The following is a 19245-nucleotide window of genomic DNA, read 5'->3' on the forward strand; positions in this document are numbered from 1 at the left end:
TTTTTATTAGTTCACTCTTTTGAGTATTCTTTAATACCATTGTTGGTAATACTGTCCCTTAAAGTACTTTGTTGGTAATCTCTTTAAATTACCCTCTTTGGTAATTTCTCCCTTTTCTTGCCTAAAAAAAACAACAAAACTTTTCTTCTAACTTTCTTTACTTGTTTATCCCATTATGTTTGATAAGCCTTTTGGTTTTAAAAAATGTGTGGCCTGCAGCCACAAAATTCCCAACTCAAATGCACATTCAAAGTGTATATATTGTTTAGAGCCTACTCATCTTGACTGTGATATCTGTAAGGGGTTTTAATACCTATGCCTTGATTGACAGAAAGAATAAGCTCTAAACCTGCTTCTACAGTCTCTAGGGCTCAAACCCCAAAAAGAAAAGACAAAAGAAGAAATTCTCAGACTAGAGAGTCTCATAAAAGATATTTGGAGCTGACAATGGCTACTGCTTCAGCTCCATTATCAAAACCTCCTCTTAAGCATGCTAAAAAGTCAGATCTGACAGCTTTGGATCCAAAATATAGAACAGAAAAATCTCCATAGAGCCATTTACCTCAGATATTGTAGGATCCAGTCACCTGCCAGCTCCCATCACCTTTTTTGGCACAATCACTCTGATACCATTCAAGACCTTTATCCATGGCCTCATCCATTCGATCTTCCAACAGCCTTACAGAAGCTGATGTGAACTGGATGATGAGGAAGTTCCTCAGGAGTCAGATGCAAATGGGAGTTTTCCTGGATCTGACCCCATTGGGTCCAGAGACTCTTGTCAGTACTAGTCCTCCATTATTAGCTCCTTCAATGATCCAACCACTGATTTCAAAGCCATCGGATCTGAAAGTCCTGGAGTCATTTTCCTCAGATCCAAAGATGTTGGCATCTTTCGACACTGATGGTGTTTCAGAGTGATCCAGCTCTGAGTACTTCAGAGCCAGATGACTCTTGAGCCATAGCATTAGCTCCAGCTCTGGGGTATTGAATTTGACTCCAAAGTTGTCATAGTTGTCTCTGCCTCTCAGAGCTTTGGCACTGGACAGCTTGGCTCTGAATCCTTCCTTGAGTAGTTTGCCTTCCGGGCAAAGGGAGACATCTGTCTGTGTCCTTTTGTCTAAGGCATTCTGTCTTCGAGGTAGTGGAGAGAGCTTTCTGTGTTCCAGAGTTTGGACTTCTCTTCCCTCTTCAGCTCCGACTACCTAGTTCCATTCCATTTTACATCCAGAATCTCAATCATCTGCTCCACTAGGACAGGCAGCCCAAACCAGTCTCCAGACAACCCAGCAGAGTATAAGAATCTCTTCTGAAACTTCTCCAGAGCATCCCACTGAAGAAGTCCCTAGGAAGAGGAAGTGTAAAAGGAGGCACTTAGGCTCTTTGCAAGAGTCGTTCAGGGAGAACACTGAAATTGATAAAGGGGAAGTATCCCCCAGATCACCATCTGATGACATCTCATTTGGAGACATCTTAGAACTCATAAAACAAAGGGGTGGCTGGTCCCCTGATAACCCTTCCCACGAGGAGTCCTTTGTTCTTGGAGGCCTTTGGTGCTGGCCTTTCTACCTCCAGGGTGACTCTTCCTGCTGATGAGCTCACTGATTTGGTTTCTAGATGGGAGTGGAAGGAGCCTGACATGATTGTGCCTATCCCTAAGAGACTAGATAGGATCCTGGTACCATCTAAGGACAGAACATATTGGAGTACAGGAGTATCCATTGATGGCATGGTCATAGTGGTGGCCACTAAGAAGGAACTGGTAAGAAGGAACTGGCAAAACAAAGTTCTTCTTTCCACCCCCTAACAGGGAGTCTAGGCCCTGTAAAGATTCAGGAAGCTTGTCTATGCTTCAGCGACCTTCACTCTTAGATCACTTAATTATTCGGCACATTTTACAAGACTTCAGAGGGATTTTATTAAAAAAACTTTCTAAATCCCTCTCTTGGATCACATGCTGTGAGGCAAAGAGCACTATTTCCTCACTGTTGGCTACCCTTCAATCCATTCCAAACTCATCCATGAGGCGTATATCTCCCACACATCTGAAGGTACCTCACAGGTGGCGGGTTCAGGCATTTCTATCAGAAGACCTGCTTGGATGCACTTGTGTGACTTTGCAGAAACCTTCAAATCTTCAATCAATGCCCCTTGTGATGGACGTTCTTTATTTGACCTCAAAGTTAAACTCACACTTTCCAGGTGTGAGCAGGAAAAACCCTGTCTGCTGTGGACGTACATTTTTTGACCCCTCAATGGACCTTTTCTAGGAACTAACAAGGTGGATGGAAAATGTGGTTCAAAAAATCCCAGGGTCCCTTCCAAGATCCACATTGAGACAGTTCCTCCAGGGGCAGAGGGGGAACTCTAATAGAAGACTCCATCCCCGCAGCAGAGGTGGTCCACATAACAAGGGATCTAGGGATACTTTTGCTGATAGATCCTATTAGTGCTACTGAGAGGAGGCCCATCTCTCCATCTCTGGATATAGTTGGGGGGGTCATCTATTCCTGCACTAGACAGCCTGGTTAGAAATTACAGACGGTTGCAGAGGATAATATTCAGAGGCTATATAATACCATTTTCCCATCTTCCACCACTAGTATTAACAAAATCTCCAATGGTCCACCCAATCAGAGGGAAGGAGGAGCACTAGAAATAAAGAAGCTGCTAGAAAAAAAGATTTATCTTAGATGTTCCCCCAGACCAGAAAAAAATCTGGTACTAATTCAAAATTCATTTTAGTGTCAAAGAAAACAGGGGACTGGAAACCAATCTTGGATCTCAGCAAACTAAACCAATCAGTACAGTATATGAAGTTCCAATGGTCATGGTTCAGTCCATTCTATCTTTTCTGCACAAGGACAACTGGATGTGCTTGACAGATCTTCAGGATGCATACTATCATATAAAAATGAACAGATGGTTCAGGAGATATCTATGATTCTGGCTGGGAGCCAGTCATTACCAGTTCAGAGCACTGCACTTTGGTCTCACGACAGCCCCCATGGTGTTTACCAAGTGTGTGGCAGTAGTTGCAGCTCACTTGAGACTGCAATGATTGTGATTGTTTCCATATTTGGACAACTGGTTCATAACCTGTCTTACTAGGCATCATCTAATTCAAGCTCGGAACTACTTACTCATGTTATACTCTTGTCTGGGGATCTCTGTCAATTACAACAAATCCATCACAAAGCAACCCAGATATTGGAATTCTTTGGTGCTCTTTTCAATACAGTCACTCATATAGCTTCTCTGCCTCTGTCCCTGGTTCAAACAATTCAGTTCCAGGTCAAAAAGATCATTCTAAGGTATTCTGTTTCAGCTCGTCTGATCCTCCAAGTATTGGGATCCATGTCAGTGGCAATCACTCTGGTACTTCTGGCAAGGTACCATATGAGAATTTTTCAATGGACACCTGCAACTCAGTGGTCCTTTCTCCAACAACCATTATCCACTGAAGTCAAAATAATGCAAGCTTGAAAAATTACCTTCAATGGCAGATCCATTTGTTTTTCAAATACAAGAAGGCCATTCCTTTGTTCTCCCTCAATCCAAGGCCACAGTTACCACAGACACCTCTCAAATCAAGTGGGGGAGCACTTCTTGGGTATGATGGTGCAAGGCACATGGTCTCCCGAAGAGGCCAACAAGCATATCAATGTTCTGAAAATGAGAGCAGTCCTCCTAGCATTGCAGGCCTTCCAAGGCACTCTTCCAACCAGCATGATTGTGATGGGGCCAGCCATGCTGTCATCTAATTGCATCTCCTCTCAACAACAAGTACAGCAGGTTCTTTGTCCTGATCCCCCCAGTAGGGAAGTCCCTGAGAGATGCTCTACTTTGTGACTGGCCCTCCTGTCTCCTTTATGCTTATGCTCCAATAGCCCTCATTCCCAAGTTTTTCCAGAAAGGATCTCGATTGAAGAGCATGGTTATCCTCATTGCCCCTTACTGGCCTCTTCAGATCTGGTTTCCCTTCCTTAGGCTTCATCTTCTACATTAACCCTGGATTCTGGATCTAACTCGAGATCTACTGTCTTACCCAACAGAAATGATTATCTGGATATTTTAGGACTGAAATTGACCACATGGTTTCTCCAATTCCATTAATTGCTAGACAATCCAGGATCTCGTCTTCTGTCTGTCACATCCTTTCTTCATCCCACAAAGCTTCCAATAGAAAAGTTTACAAAAGTAAATGGAAAATGTTTGTTTATTTGGGCACATAAAAAGAATGTAGACCCTTTTCAGCTCCAGCTTCTAAGGCTCTTGAATATTTAGCTATGATTTTCAATAAAGGGGCTAGCTCCTTAACTGTAAGAGTACAATTAGCAGCCATTTTTAATTTTCATATAGGAATAAATAATTCAACTTTAGCATCTTTTAAAATTTTGTAAAGCTTTTTTCAGAGGAACATATCTACTTAGACCCCCCCCCCCATTAAAAGACCCTGCTCCTCCCAGGGATTTAAATATTGTTTTATAGACTTTAACTCAACCCTCTGTTGAACCATCAGCTAAGTGTGAATTAACATTTTTGACCTGGAAAACTATCTTTTTGCTTGCTATTACTTCTGCCAAAAGGGTGTCAGAATTACAGGCTCTGTCATCTGAACCTCCTTATTGGATTTTTCACAAGGATAGAATGTTTTTATGGACCAATCCTTCCTTTCTACCCAAGGTTGTGTCAGAGTCCAATATTAATCACGTTATCAGTCTTCCAGTTTTCTTTCTAAATTTTTTATATAAAAGAGAATATATGTTACACATACTGGATGCTCACAGACAGTTACATTTCTATCTTCATAGAACCAAAAATTTCAAAAAATCAGAATAACTGTTTGTTTCTTTTTTGGAATCAAAATTAGGTGAACCAGTTTCTAAAGTGACTTTAGCAAATGGTTGAATGATTATATTACTTTTGTATACCAAAAAGTGGGTTTGCATTTACCAAACCCTCCAAAAGCCCATTCTGCCCTATCTATGGCAACTTCTTCAGCCTTTATGTCTAGAATTTCCTTGAATGATATTTGTGCAGCTGCAGCTTGAGCTAATCCTCATATCTTTATTGCTAATTACAAATTAGATCTGGTCTCTAGAGGTAGAGCTGCCTTTGGCTCAGCTGTGCTAAGAAATATCCTCCCTTGAGTCCTCTCGGGAGTTAGGTAGCTAGGGATTCTGTCCAAACAGTTGAGGAATGAAACAAAATGACAACATCAGATAAAGAAGTTATGTACTCACCATAACATTCCATCTGTGTTGTCCATTTTCATTCTTCCTCAACTTCCATCCCACCAACCTCCCTCTTTACTTTACTCTTGGAAAGATCAAAGGATGCTGCAGGAACTGCTGTTCCTCTGTTTGAGTCCCAGATTCTGTTATGTCATAATTTTTTACTACGTTGCAGATCTATGGGGTGCAAACAAGTTCTGAGGTATGTTAGGTAACTATGGCATTATGGGTAAAGGGAGAAGCTCAAGAGATTCAGTGTCCTACAAGCTGGAAGAAGTGACTGAGTAGGATCTGAGGATCAGATCTGAATCCAACAGTTGAGGAAGAATGAAAATGGACAACACAGGTTGAACATTATGTTGAGTACATAACTTTTTTTTTGCAATGCAACTTAATTGAGGAATAGTGATTCTCAATATGCAGTATATTTACCAGAAGAACACTACACAATTCCAGATATAAACCAAAAGTGTTATAAACTTTTTTTATTTGTTTGATAGTTGTTTTGGGCATGGAACCATCCTTACTGTATACAACACAATGCACTAGATATATAAAATAAATGTGAATATGAAACTGTGCACACATACATAAAATGAGGGCTATGCCTGCTGTTTGTCAGTGAACTGCACACAAAGGGAATAAGTACTGAGCTTCACATGCATTCCTCAGCAAAACATTTGTACACCATGTGATATATACTGCATAGGAACACATGTAAGCAGCATCCATTATACCGTAATGTTCTGTACTAGATCTGTGGCCACATGAAGGAACTATGTACAAATGTACTTGTACAGCATAATAGGCAACAGTACATATGCATCTATCTCTCCAGTCTATGTACCGCAATAGCACTAGTGTATCTTGTGCTTCTCAATGTGTATTTTGCAGATGTTTTCCTTTGGTGTGCTGTCACCCTATGCTTCTGCATGTATATTTCACAGTCCTTTATCATGTGTACTCTGAGTGCTGTTTGTGTTATGCAGGAATGGTATGTCTCTGACAAAAACATCTCTGCATGTATTATAGAGCAGTGTATTGTAGGATCTGCTAACATGGTGTTTGGTTTATTTTGTTTATTCAAAACATCAGGGCAGGTCACAGAATCATTAGTCATCCAAGGCCTCACATGATGTGGGTCACCACAGAGAAAATGGCTAGAAGGAGCTGTGGGCCACATTTTGTGGAGGACCATATAGTGAAGGTTCATGAGAAGATGCTTGTCATATGGTGTAAAAGAAAAAAAGCCCCCTCTCCAAAACCATCTTGAATCACACAAATAAAAAAATCAAAGCCCTTTTTAACACTTTTGTCTATTCCAATGTACTGAAACTTCATCAGAATGTTACAGGTACAATGACCACTTAACATTTTAAAGCATGTGATATCTAGTAATCAGTTCACAAGCTTACCCAATCTCCCTTTCCAATTTCCTACTTAACTGACCAAACACTTATTTGTACTGATAGTGTCATTTTAACCTGGACTATTAGCATTTAACCTCAGTTGCCATTGCTTTTCACATTTGTCTAAAAAAGCTTCAAAGTCTCCTTCTCTGTTATTTAACATTGCTTGGTCCTGGTCAAATAATTTGAACTCCCTAAAGTTCTGACATATAATGAATGTGTATATAGAGCATTTCTCAAATATTTTTTTCTTAACAGCATATACATGCTCATTTATTCTATTTGACAGCTTATGAGATATTTTTCCAAAACTCAACCCCACACTAAACCAGCTGTCAAAAGTAGCAATATAAACCACTCCTCTGAGTTGTATATGTACATCTCATCTAACTCCACAGTATGAACCATTGTATATCAGTTGAACATTTGGACCCTCATTAATGAAATTACATTGTAGACACATGCAATACATAAATGAACCTTTGGGCTTATGGGCACTCCTCTTTTGGTTTTCCTTAAATTTATTTCTAAAACACTTTTTATTTTGAAGTTCTTGTGCATAAAGTATCTGTAGAAATATATCACTGCTTATATGAATGGCTACCTTTACAGCTTTGTGCTGCAGATGTGTGTGTCTGTGGTACATATGTCAGATTGCCCCGGCATGTCATGCGTTCATATTACTACAGGTGGTGTATGTGATGCCGCACCACTGGCAACAGTAATCAAGGAACTTCAATCCTCACCACTAGCACTAGGGGGGATGTATATTGGGAGGATGACAGGTACACACACAGTATTTCAGGGTCTATATCATAACTTCAAAGATGTAAAACTTTGAAAGTTAAAATATCGAACCCATAAAATTGAATGATGAAAATAGCGACACCCTGGAAAATTGAAATCTTACCTAGGGCAAGATTTTGGTGGGCTGTTCCGTGGCTTCACTATTTCCTCCACTGTGGTGCGAAAGTTACGGACCTTAGGGTTAGGGTGCGGGTTAAGGTAAGTAGATAGTTAGTAATGTATGTATGGTGTAGCGTAGGGTTGGGTTTTGTTAATTGTATGTGTGTGTATTAATTAGTTTGTTTGTGTATAGCTTCGTAGGGTATGTGTGCGATAGTTACGGACCTTAGGGTTACGGTGCGGGTGAAGGTAAGTGGATAGTTAGTAATGTATGTATGGTTTAGTGTGGGGGTTGAGTTTTGTTAACTGTATGTGTGTGGTTTATTTATTTTGGTGTGCTTGTGTTGTGTGTATGTTTCTTGGAACAGCAAATTTTTTCACTAGGAAAAAATTTGCTATTCTGAGCGTTCCATGTTATCAATATTTGAAATTCCAAGTTTGAACTTATGGTGTTCGATATTTTGGAATTTCGACTATATGATATAGACCCGTATTTCCAGATGCAGCTGTCTGCATCAAGTGCAATTTCCCTTAAGAGCACACAGAAACCACAGTCAGTCCAGGGCTGGTTTGTCCATCTTTCTCCAGATCCCCAATAAGACTCCCCACTGGCACAGCTATAGAGCTGAGATCTCAGTTGAGTGGCGAAGCCAAGACCTCTAACACTCTTACTGTCCAAAGAGTGCTTCATGTCCCTGCCCAAGTAGCTGAAACACACACAAACACACTCTTAGAGATTTGGTTTACACACACACACACACACACACACACACACACACACACACACACACACACACACACACACACACACACACACATACACGCACACTTGGGGAAGGGTGGCACAGGTTTACTAGCTATGCCCCCTTTTGCCCAGACTATGAGGTTATTATCACTGCTACCTGTCAACTCTGCATCAGCTACTTTAAGGCCCTTAACAAAGGGTGTCCAATCTCACTGTGCAATGTTATTATCAATACAAATGGTAGTCTGACCAAGAGCAAGGCTATTAGGAGTGGCCTACACAGTGTCAACAAATAAATATGCAAGCCCTCTCAGGGCTTAAACATATCTAGACAGACCAGCCACAATGAAAGGTTTAAATATATGTAATAATAATAATAATAATAATAATAATAATAATAATAATAATAATAGAAAACAAGACAATACTAAATATAAATTTACAGTAACATCAGAGTTCAAAATCACAGGGAATATATAAAACGGCATTACAGGACAGTCTCAAATAAATAAAGAAAAACATCTACATTAAGCTTTGCTATATTCCTTACTGTATCAAAAAGAATTATACTGTACCCCAGTACACTTAATTACAGCAGAAAGATAGATGTGGTGAATAGATCCTCTAGCTGATGTTGTCAGTTCAAAGACAGACTACAGAATGCCCTGTCTCTCTCAAAGATTTCTTAAATTAATATCTCAAATATTACTGCTGGGATAGCTTGCAGAATGATATTATTTCTTGTTATCTGACTCTATTGCAGGTAAAACCCCCACTGCTGAATGCTGGCAGTATTTAGACTCTACCTGTGAAAATCCATACACAAGGGCGTTCCCTCAGATCCTTGCATATTCTAGAGGTCATAAAACAATAAAACACTTCCAAGACAATACAGAAAACTTCTCAGGACAGACATTGTATCTGCACCGAAGCTGAAAGATAATTTCTTTTTATTGTGTGGCCATAAAGTAATTTAATTTCAGCTATTTTTCTGAAGTTAACCTTCTGTGCCCCAGTTTCCCCTGTTAAAAATATACATTTAAACAGTTACAATAATGTATGTACATTTCTGCTCTATTCCAGTAGTGTACACTGTGGATATATTTCAAACAGCACTTCGTAAAATGTGATAATGAAAAATATCACTGCCAAACGTATCTTCGGAAGCTAGATAAAACACGTTGACAAAAATAAATAAACATCAAAATATTTTAATTCTGAAACTAAGTGCTTTCACCCAAATACATATGGGCTTCATCAGAGTAAAATACATTACCTAAATAAAATCCTTAAATACCAAAAGAAGCAGTCATGTGACCCCTTCCATCATTGCACATTTAAAGAAATAAAATCCCATAAAATACATTGATACATCTATTCTACTTTTCCAACAAAACAAAACAATAATCATAAAATAAAAAAACATCACTTTCCAGTATTCTAATACCCCCTAAAACCAACAATATTAAAACTAGCAACAATATATTCACCAACACATTCTTAACATATAACCTGTGATCTAAGTTTCAAAACACTCATAATGGAGCATCCTCATTAATACCTGGATTCTGAGTGGCATTTAATCTTAATTGCCATTCTGACTGTCTACTCTCTGAAATATTTTTCACATCCCCACCACATTGGTTCAATTCCAATTTGTCAATAATAAAAAAATAGAAACTTTTTAAAATTTCCACATATAGTGGTGTGGGTGTGTAGTGCATTACTATCTTTCTTGTTCTTAATGTCCCTTATATCTTTGGCCATGTGGTACTTAAGCTTTCCATTGGTCTTCTCTACATAGCACACAGAAACAGGTATGTCATTTGCAAAGCCCATTGCATGCTAATCCCAAGAAAGCTATAAGCATAAGCAGGGGATAGTAGGGCTACCCATGATAGCTGCCTGAGAGATGATTCCTGTGAATAACTCTCACCAACTTGATTGTTGGAGATGGACTGTGGAGAACTTGATGGTCAGTTGGGAGAGGACAGAGATTTTGCAACTGAGATCTGAAGAGTTAAAGCATACCTCTGGTTCAAAGTGGGAGATTGCACTTAGTGTTAAAAAGTTAAGTGTAAATGAATACATCTGATATTGTCAATTTTCATTTGTACCTCAACTCTTGTGTTTGGATCTGATCCTAGGATCTGACTTAGCAGCTTCTACTAGCTCTTGAATCACTGAGAGCTCTTAAGCTCCTCCCTTTCCCATAATACTCTGGTTGCTAACATACCTTAGATCTCATTTGCTGCCTTAGAGTACAGATGGGGTCACTGCTTCTGCTCTTGAGTTAGTAACATTTTTTGGGTACTGTAAGTCTTTTTCTTTAATTTTATTTCTAAAACTTCTTTAGAAACTTCTCCTATTGTGAGCATCTCAATTGAAGAGCACAGTAATCCTCATTGCTTCTTATTGGCCTCAACAAATCTGGTTTCCCTTTCTTTGGCTTTACCTTACTCCTCCTCCATGGTCTCTGGATCCATCTTCAAACCTTCTGTCTCACCAGACTGACTTGATTCACCCAGGCATTCCAGGCCTAAAGTTGAACACATGGTTCTCCAGTTCCATTGATTGCTAGGCAGTCCAGGCTCTCCTCCCAGTCTATCACATTCTTTTATCATTCCACAAAGTTTCCACTAGGAAATTGCAGAAAGGCAAATGGAAAAGATTTGTATTTTGGGCACAACAAAAACAATTAGATCCTTTTTCTGCTCTCATATTTAAAGTTCTGGAATTTTTAGCCTCAATTTTCAATGAAGGAGCTAGCTCTTCTACTGTTAAAGTACACTTAGCTGCCATCTCTAACTTTCATATAGGAATAAATAATTCATTGCTAGTGCCCTTCAAATGGTGCAGAGGTTTTATAAGAGGAACGTTTCTCCTTAGACCTCCAGTTAAAGATGCTTCTCCCTCTTGGGATTTAAATGTGGTCTTGCAAGCTCTAGTCCAGTCCCCATTTCAGCCTTCATCTAAAAGAGAGCTAAAATATATAACCTGGAAAACTTTCTTTTTAGTAAATATTACCTCTGCCAGAAGAGTTTCAGAATTACAGGCCTTGTCTTCTACCCCCCCCTTATTTGATTTTTCACAAAGCTAGATTACCATTGAGAATGCATTCTTCCTTTCTTCCTAAGGTGGTGTCAGAATCTAATATCAATCAAACTATAAATCTGCCAGTTTTCTTTCCAAATTTTTCAAATAAAGGAGAGTATATGTTATGTCTGTTGGATGTTCACAGACAATTATGTTTTTACTTAGAAAAAAAACTGTAGAAAAACTGATCAACTGTTAGTGTCCTTTTCAGACTTAAATTTTATCAAATCAGTTTTTACAGTAACAGTAGCTAAATGGTTGACTGTATTAACTTTGTTTATAATAAATTGGGCATGCCCTTACCCAAACCACTAAGAGCACACTCAACAAGATCCATGGATACTTCTTCAGCTTTTTTGTCTATATCTTCTCTAGATGATATTTGTGTTGCCACAACTTGGGCTAATCTTAATACTTTTATTGCTCATTACAAATTAGATATGGTCTCTAGGGGCAGAACAGCATTTGGCTCAGTGGTGCTCAGGAATACCCTTTCTTAGAGTCCTCTCAGGATTTAGGTACCTAGGGACTCTATCCCAAGAGTTGAGGAACGACTAAAAATTGACAAGATCAGATAAAGAAGTTATGTACTCATCACAACATTCCATCTGTGTTGTCCGTTTTCATTCTTCTTCAACTACCCACCCACCAACCCCCTCCTCCTTGTTTTTTTTTTTTTTTGAAGGATTGAAGATGCTAAAGGAACCTTGTTTCTTTGTTTGAGTCCGAGATTTTTGCTTGCTATCTTACTAATTTATTCCTTTTCAATGCTCTACAGATGTAAATGGCAGCAAACAAGATCTGGTGAGTGTATAACTTCTTTGCTTATGGATTTGTAGATTTATATTAACCCAGAGGAATGTCAAATGATGCAGGAACTGCCAGCAAAGCCAGAGAAGAAGACCCTTTAAAGGTGAATTAATAGTTAAGAAGATGATGGTAGAAGATGACAATATAATGTTTTCAGCCTTGATTATACTAGAGAGAAGATACATTGGGAGAAGTTGGAGAAAAGGGAAGAAAACAGAAGCAGAGGGGGAAAATGGAAGATTGCAATGTGGTAATGTGTAGTTTGGCAAAGTTAGAAGTTTGTAACCAGCAACTCCTGGGATGAATTTACTGGATCCCATCCATCTATTCATCTAGCAGAAGTTTGAATGTTGCTTAGGTTTTACATTGCCTAATATGTAGGTGATATTTGTTCCATAAGGGAAGGATATGCTTGGTGATGAATTTATCCCTGAATCAGGACTTAATTTGTTATAGAACTATGTCATTGTAATGTGTATTAACCGAGAAATGTTTTTCTTTTCAAGGAAAATGAAGTCACAGAAAGCAGGGTTTATAATGGTTTGGAAGGCAAACAACAGATCACCTTGCAGGAGCCTATATGCCACGGAAAATAACAGCATATTGTTTTAGACTGCCTGATTTTGAGAGACCATTTAAACCTTAGATTGTTTTGATTGTAAAATTCCTGGGATTTTCTTGTGGAGACAGTTGTTTAGAGGTGTACATGCCATACGTTATAAAGACATGCATCTGGAGCGTTTCTCCCCGGACCTCCTCTGAAAATTGTCTCATTCCAAGTCAGGCTTTCCTGGTAAACAGATGTTAAATAAATAAATAAATAAATAACTAAAAATAAACTGTAGTATTACATTCTATAATGGGAGAATGAGGGTTGCATTAGGGGAAATTAGGACAGATTTATATTTGAATGAGAACCTATGACAAATAAGATGAGAGAGGTAGGAGGATTTTCTGACAGTATTGGGGATATGGTGATTTAAGGAAAGCTCATTGTCAGAGTTTTTTAATACTATATCATGATGTCAGCTTAAGGAGAATTTAATTTATATGATACTTTGCAGCAGTCAGCTGCCCTGGATACAAGAGGGTTAGAAGTTGTGATCTAGAGATGATGACTGAGAAGTAGTGCAGTACCAGTATTAATTTATGTAATGGTATTTCTGAATGCTGGTAGAATTGTGGTGCTATAAGTTGTAGCAAGCCACTTGCTGCAAATGTAGCAAGTTTAAAAAAAATTTAAAAAGTATAATCAGTCTTTCTTTCTTGTATTGCTCCTTAACTTGGAGTCAAGGACAGTAGAAGCAGGCTGGCTAGTTCAGAACAGACTTTTTTTGTGCTCCTCAATTTGAAATTAAGGGGCATAGAAAGATGACCCGGATGGCTCTTGAGTTTTATGAGTGCCAGCCAGATCAGAATAGACTTTTGTTTTGCTCCCCACCTTACAGTTGAGGGGCACTAGATCAGGGAATGGCATGGGGCACTAGGTGAGCCAGCTATGGCTCTGCTGTGCAGGAGCACTAGATGCAGCAAAGGTGACTATATTATATTTCTTTGCCTTTAGGGTGGGACCGTGATTACAGCACCAGTTATTGATCTGATCTAGGTCTTGATGAAATATTAGTGAATCTGAAGTGACATTTAGATTATTTATTTATTGACTTATCTTTGAATTTAGTTATCTAAAGATTATTAGCATTTGTGTGTATGTATGTCAAAGTAGAGACGGTCTAGGGTAGAACCTTGAGGAATGCTGCTAGTTGCAGTTTGTTTTTTTTAGAAAGGGTGCTATTTATTTTATTTATTTACTTTTGTTGACCGGGAGTGTCCGACTGGACGTAGGTCCATTTTCAGCGGAGGCCAGGGGAGAAAAGCTCCACAGTTAAAATATACAGACAGTAGTTACATTGGATTTACATATCAATTAACAATTTGATCAACATAGCAATTAACAATTACAAACATAGTTACAGATGAAGAACATAGTACATCAGTAGACAACTAGAATCTTTATCATCTGCAAAGTACATAACAGACATTAACAATTGTTACAATAAGAAGTTCCTGCTGTATAATAAGTAGTTAGGCTTATGAGCATCCAAGCTTGCTATAATCAAGTTAGTTAGTGGGGTGGAAATAAAGGTAGGGGGTGGGTGATATTAAAGGGGGAGTTGCAAGGGCATAGCCAGCATGTTTTTAGGTGTGCTTTTAGTAAAGTTTTGAAGTGGGTTCATGATGGTATGGAGGTAATTGTCGGTGGGAGGGAGTTCCATAATTTGGCTATGGTGCAAGAGAATAGTGCTTCTCCAGCAGAGTTATTAGCTTTAGTGACCTGTAAGTGATTTTTGTTGCTGGATCTTAGTGGTCTGGTGGTGCGATAGGGTTGGAATAGATTCTGGAGGGATGGGACTTTTAGTGGATGGTTTACTAGTTTGTGGGTGAGTGTGGGTTGATACCATTGAAGGAGGGTGAGGGTGTTCAAGCCAGCCCAGTTCAGCAAGTGATAGACAGTGGTGACTATGGTAGGATGCCCCTTTGGCGAATTTGGCGATTTTGTTGTAGCAGGTCTCGAGCTTGTTTAGATCGCATTGCCTTAAGTTGGTATATATTAGAGAGCCATAAAGTAGGGTGGAGATAAGGTGGGAATTTGCTACTGAAATCTTTGCTGCTTTGGTGAGAAGTTGCTTATTTCTGTATAACGCTCCTAGTTTTTTGTGGACTTTTTTTATGGTCATGGATATGTGAATGTCAAATTTTAGTTTATTGTCTTTTTCCACTCCTAGCAATTTGGTGTGTTCTGTTGGGTGTATAGTAGTGTTGTCTTTTCCTGTGATGTTAAAGTGAGAGTTGTTTTAAGTATGTTTGGTGGGTTGGAAGATGAGTAGTTTAGTTTTATTTGGGTTGAGTATTAATTGGGCATTGGATAACCAAGTTTCAACGGAGGAAAAGGCTTCCTGTGTGACTTTTTGCAGTTTGGGTAGGGACTGGGCTGAGCAGATGATGGTTGAGTCATCTGCATATTATATGAGTGTGCCATGTTTGGTGGCAGAGGCTAGATTATTGGTGAAAATAGAGAAGAGTAGGGGTCCAAGGATGGATCCTTGGGGATCCCATATAGAGACAGGTAGTTGGGAGATATGTCATTCTGCCATACAATGGATTGTTGGCGGTCAGACAGGGAACTCTGAAACCAGTTGGTGACTAATTGAGAAGAGGATAGGTTATTGAGGACAGAGATGAGTTTTTTGTGTGGGACCATGTCAATTGCTTTAGATAGGTATAGGAAAGTAGCAGAGGAGAGATAGCCATTGTTTTTATGCTGAAGGATAGTGTTAGTAAAGGAGAGTAAGGCAGTGGTGGTGCTATGGTTTGGTCAGAAATCATGCTGAGTATTGGAAAGGAGGTTGTTAGTAAGGAGGTAGTCTGAGACCTGAGAGTGAATGTATCTCTCTAGTATTTTGGAGAGTGGAGAGAGAATAGCTATGGGGTGGTAATTGGTTAGTTTTGTGGAGGGGAATTATATGTGATACTTTCCATAGTGTTGGAACGTAACTTTCTGACAGAGATTGGTTAATAAGATGGATACTGGGTAGGCTAGAGTATCAGCTGTGATTTGTAGTTATTCACTTGGGAGGTTGTCTGCTGCTAATTTGGTGGGCTTAAGTTTAGTTAAGAGTTTTTTATGTTGGAGGTAGGAATAGGAGAAAAAGAGAAGACAGTGGGGAGATTACTAGTTGAAGGTGTGGGTTGGAGGGGAGGGGGGTTGTGTTGTCTAGCTAGTGATAGTATGTTTTTTGCGAAGTGTGTGTTGAATGAGGTAGTAATATTTTTGGAGGAGTGAGGGATGTTAGGAGGAGGGGTACTGACTTTACCTGGGTGGAGGATGGAGTTTATGGAGGACCAGAATTGTTTGTGGTTGTGTTGGGAGGAGTCTAGGGCAGACTGTTAGTATTGGAATTTGTCCTGTTTTATTAGCTTTTTGACTCTATTGCATAGTTCTAGGAATTTCTGTCTAGTTGAGAGGGTTTTGGTTTTGCACCAGTGTTCCCAGGCTTTATCCCTCTTTTTCATTTCTGACTTAGTGGTTTTACTCTGATAGAGTACATTCTGTTTGCTAGTCAGTTAATAATCCAGTAAACTTTAGCTGGGTTAGCTTATTAATGATGCCAGAGTGGGAATTGGCATCAAATGCTTTGGTTAGGTCCAGAGAAGTAGTCTATATTGGAAGCCCTACATCTAGAACTTTATTGACTTTTTTAAAGAAGCTAACAAGATTAAGAAGGCATAATTAGCCCTTGAAAAAGCTGAACTGCAAAGGGTTTTGGTTTGGCTGATTTTCTATGTCCATATTGATTAATTACACAATAATATATTCCACAGTATTATAGATACGTCTAATGAGATTGATGGGCTGTCCTTATGGAAGGAGATGACTCTGACATTTCTCCTTTCTTCAGGTATATATCCTATGTTGAGCCTTTGACTGAAAATGTTTTGGAGAGATTTGGCTAGGTAATACTTAAATGTTACCAGTAAGCAGCCAGATATATTGTCTGGTTCCATGGAAATGTAATGTTTTTGTTTTGGAGAGGGTGATTGAAACTTGGTCAATATTGAAAACTTGGTCAATATTGATGACTAGGGATTTGACCTGAGCTGGAATTGGGGGACCAAGATTATAGCAGGTGTAGTGAAATTAGAGCTGAATTTATTAGCCAAGATGTTAGAGCTCAGTTCATCAGTCAAACATATTTGCTATGGATTCTGTCAGTGTGGCTAGTTCCATTTACTATGAATTCAGAGCATGGCAAGCTGTTATTGATGATATTTCTTATATTGCTAAAACATTCTTATTATTGTTCTTAGTGTTGATGGCTATCCTGCATAGCTGTAACTATAGGCAGTCTTGGTGCACATCATAATATTCTTGATTTCCTAACTAAGTTGCTTTAAGTTTTGAGAATCTAGTTTGCATAGTTTTCTAACTTTTGTTACATTTTATAGAGAATTTGATTTAACTTGATATTGTCAGAGTACTTTCTTGTGTGGTTGTGTTCGGAGTTTGTACTCTTTGGTACGTTTTTTGGTTGTTTAATATTTTTTTGTCGGATTACTTTTGCACAGGTATACTACTTGTGTATTTGTTATATTGTTCCGATCCTATACCTTTATTGACATTTATTTGATTGTGACTATTATTCTATTTAATTTTGTTTTCCACTACTATGTGTTTTTGTGTATTGTATTTGATGTTACCTATTACCGGAGATTGATTTTTTTCGGATTCCTGTGCGTTGTTTTTTGGTGTGACACTGACAGTACAATTTCAACCAATTGGTGCCTGTCCTGCTTGTACCTGATTGTGACAACTTTCAATTCTGTACTCTTTTAGTTGTGACTCACTGAGGAATATTTACAGGAAACTCACTACCTATCTCTCCTGAAACAAAGGTCTCAAAGAGCTTCTGATGTGGTCTGACCCAACATGTAAGGATAAAGAAACCAATGTCGAAGACAGAGGATCGCTCCCAGTTTCAAGAGAGGCTTTAGATCCGTCGCCACAGGCCGGGGGGCCTTGTTGAGCTGGTGTCGCGGTTCTAAGGCCGTCGCCTCTTGGAGTGATTGGATGTCCTTAGATCGGCCATATTGTCTTGGATCGCCGTGGTTCCTTCGACCCTTTCTTCCGTCAAACTTTCGGGTTCGTGCATGTGGTTCTTGTGAATGTAGCAAGTTGGGAACTCTTGATTCCCTCCTCTAACTTATTTGGTTTCCGCCCAGTCCCTTCGCAAACTTGGAAGGCTCCTTTCTTGGAGATCATTTCCCCCTCGTTGGAGTTCTTTCTTTTTGGATGTCTGCGTATTTCTGCCAATTGTGGGGATACCCGCCCAGGATCTCCTCGTTCCTTCGGGCTTGTCCCTCACACCAGCCCTCCGTGGGACCCTGATTGTGGAGCCCTCGCCCGGCGAAACCGAGTCAAACTGACCGCCTCCTCCATCTGTTCCGTTGACCCGACCGCCCCCGGGGCGGCGGCATATTGGTCGATTCCTTCCGTTCCGAAGTCAATCGGGTCGGTTCCCGACTCCGTTCTCCGCCTCTCTTGAACGGGGACCGCGGGGTCCTCTCGATGCGGCGGTCCTTCGTTACCGGATTCGTGGAAGGTGCGGAACTTCAGACCGCTCCCCCCTCGGGGCCTCATCCCACATCTTAGGGGAGGTGACATCTGCACCCACGTCCACTCCAACACATCCGGTTCAGTCTGACCAGGGTCTCTTCCGACCTTCTGCCTCCTCAGTTCAGCGACCTGATCCCGGGAGTCGGTGTCTCAGGAGACCCCATAAGTGGAGACACTTGGAGGCTCCCACTTGGATTCTTCACAGGTCAGCTGAGGCCACTGAGTCACTGTCCAGAAGTGTCAGAGGCTTCTTGTCTGTTTTTGAGGAAGACAGGTCAGAGGGAACTGGATCAGGAGGCCTTCCCTTCTGACCATGACCCTGTCTAGCATCTTCTTTTCAGTCCCTGGAGCTCGCCTTCTGCTTCAGACTTGTCCAGGCATTTTTTGGAAAAGATGGAACTCCTTGCTCCTGTTCCTTCCCCCTGACTCCTCCTCCAGTGGAACCACAGTGGAACATCACAGCACTCCTGGAACACCTACCTACCTTGACTACAGGAGGAGCAGCAGCTAGTAAGGTTGCTATGGTGTAATTATAAAGGTGCAGTCAGGCCCTTTCAATAGTCCTGTCTAAGGAGTCTTCTAGGACGCCCAGATAAGATTAAGGGGCGAAAAAAAGATATCACATTTTTTTGGTGTTGTCCATCCGCCTAAAAAAGATTCTCAACTTTTGGATAGATATGGGAGCGCATTAGAGTTCTACCTCACAGAGAGGAGATGATATGGGAACCTCATTTCATTTAACAGATAGGCAGCTCAAGTAGAAAGTAGAAGCGCACCTCCAACCATGAGCAGATTCAGATTCGTCAGTGAGGAGTTCCCATCCCTCGGCTGAAAGGTTGAATTGCTCTTCATAGACAAGCCTGGATCAAT

The sequence above is a fragment of the Protopterus annectens genome, chromosome 7.part1 (genome assembly GCF_019279795.1).
Source record: "Protopterus annectens isolate FY-2018-M chromosome 7.part1, PAN1.0, whole genome shotgun sequence".
NCBI lineage: Eukaryota > Metazoa > Chordata > Ceratodontiformes > Protopteridae > Protopterus > Protopterus annectens.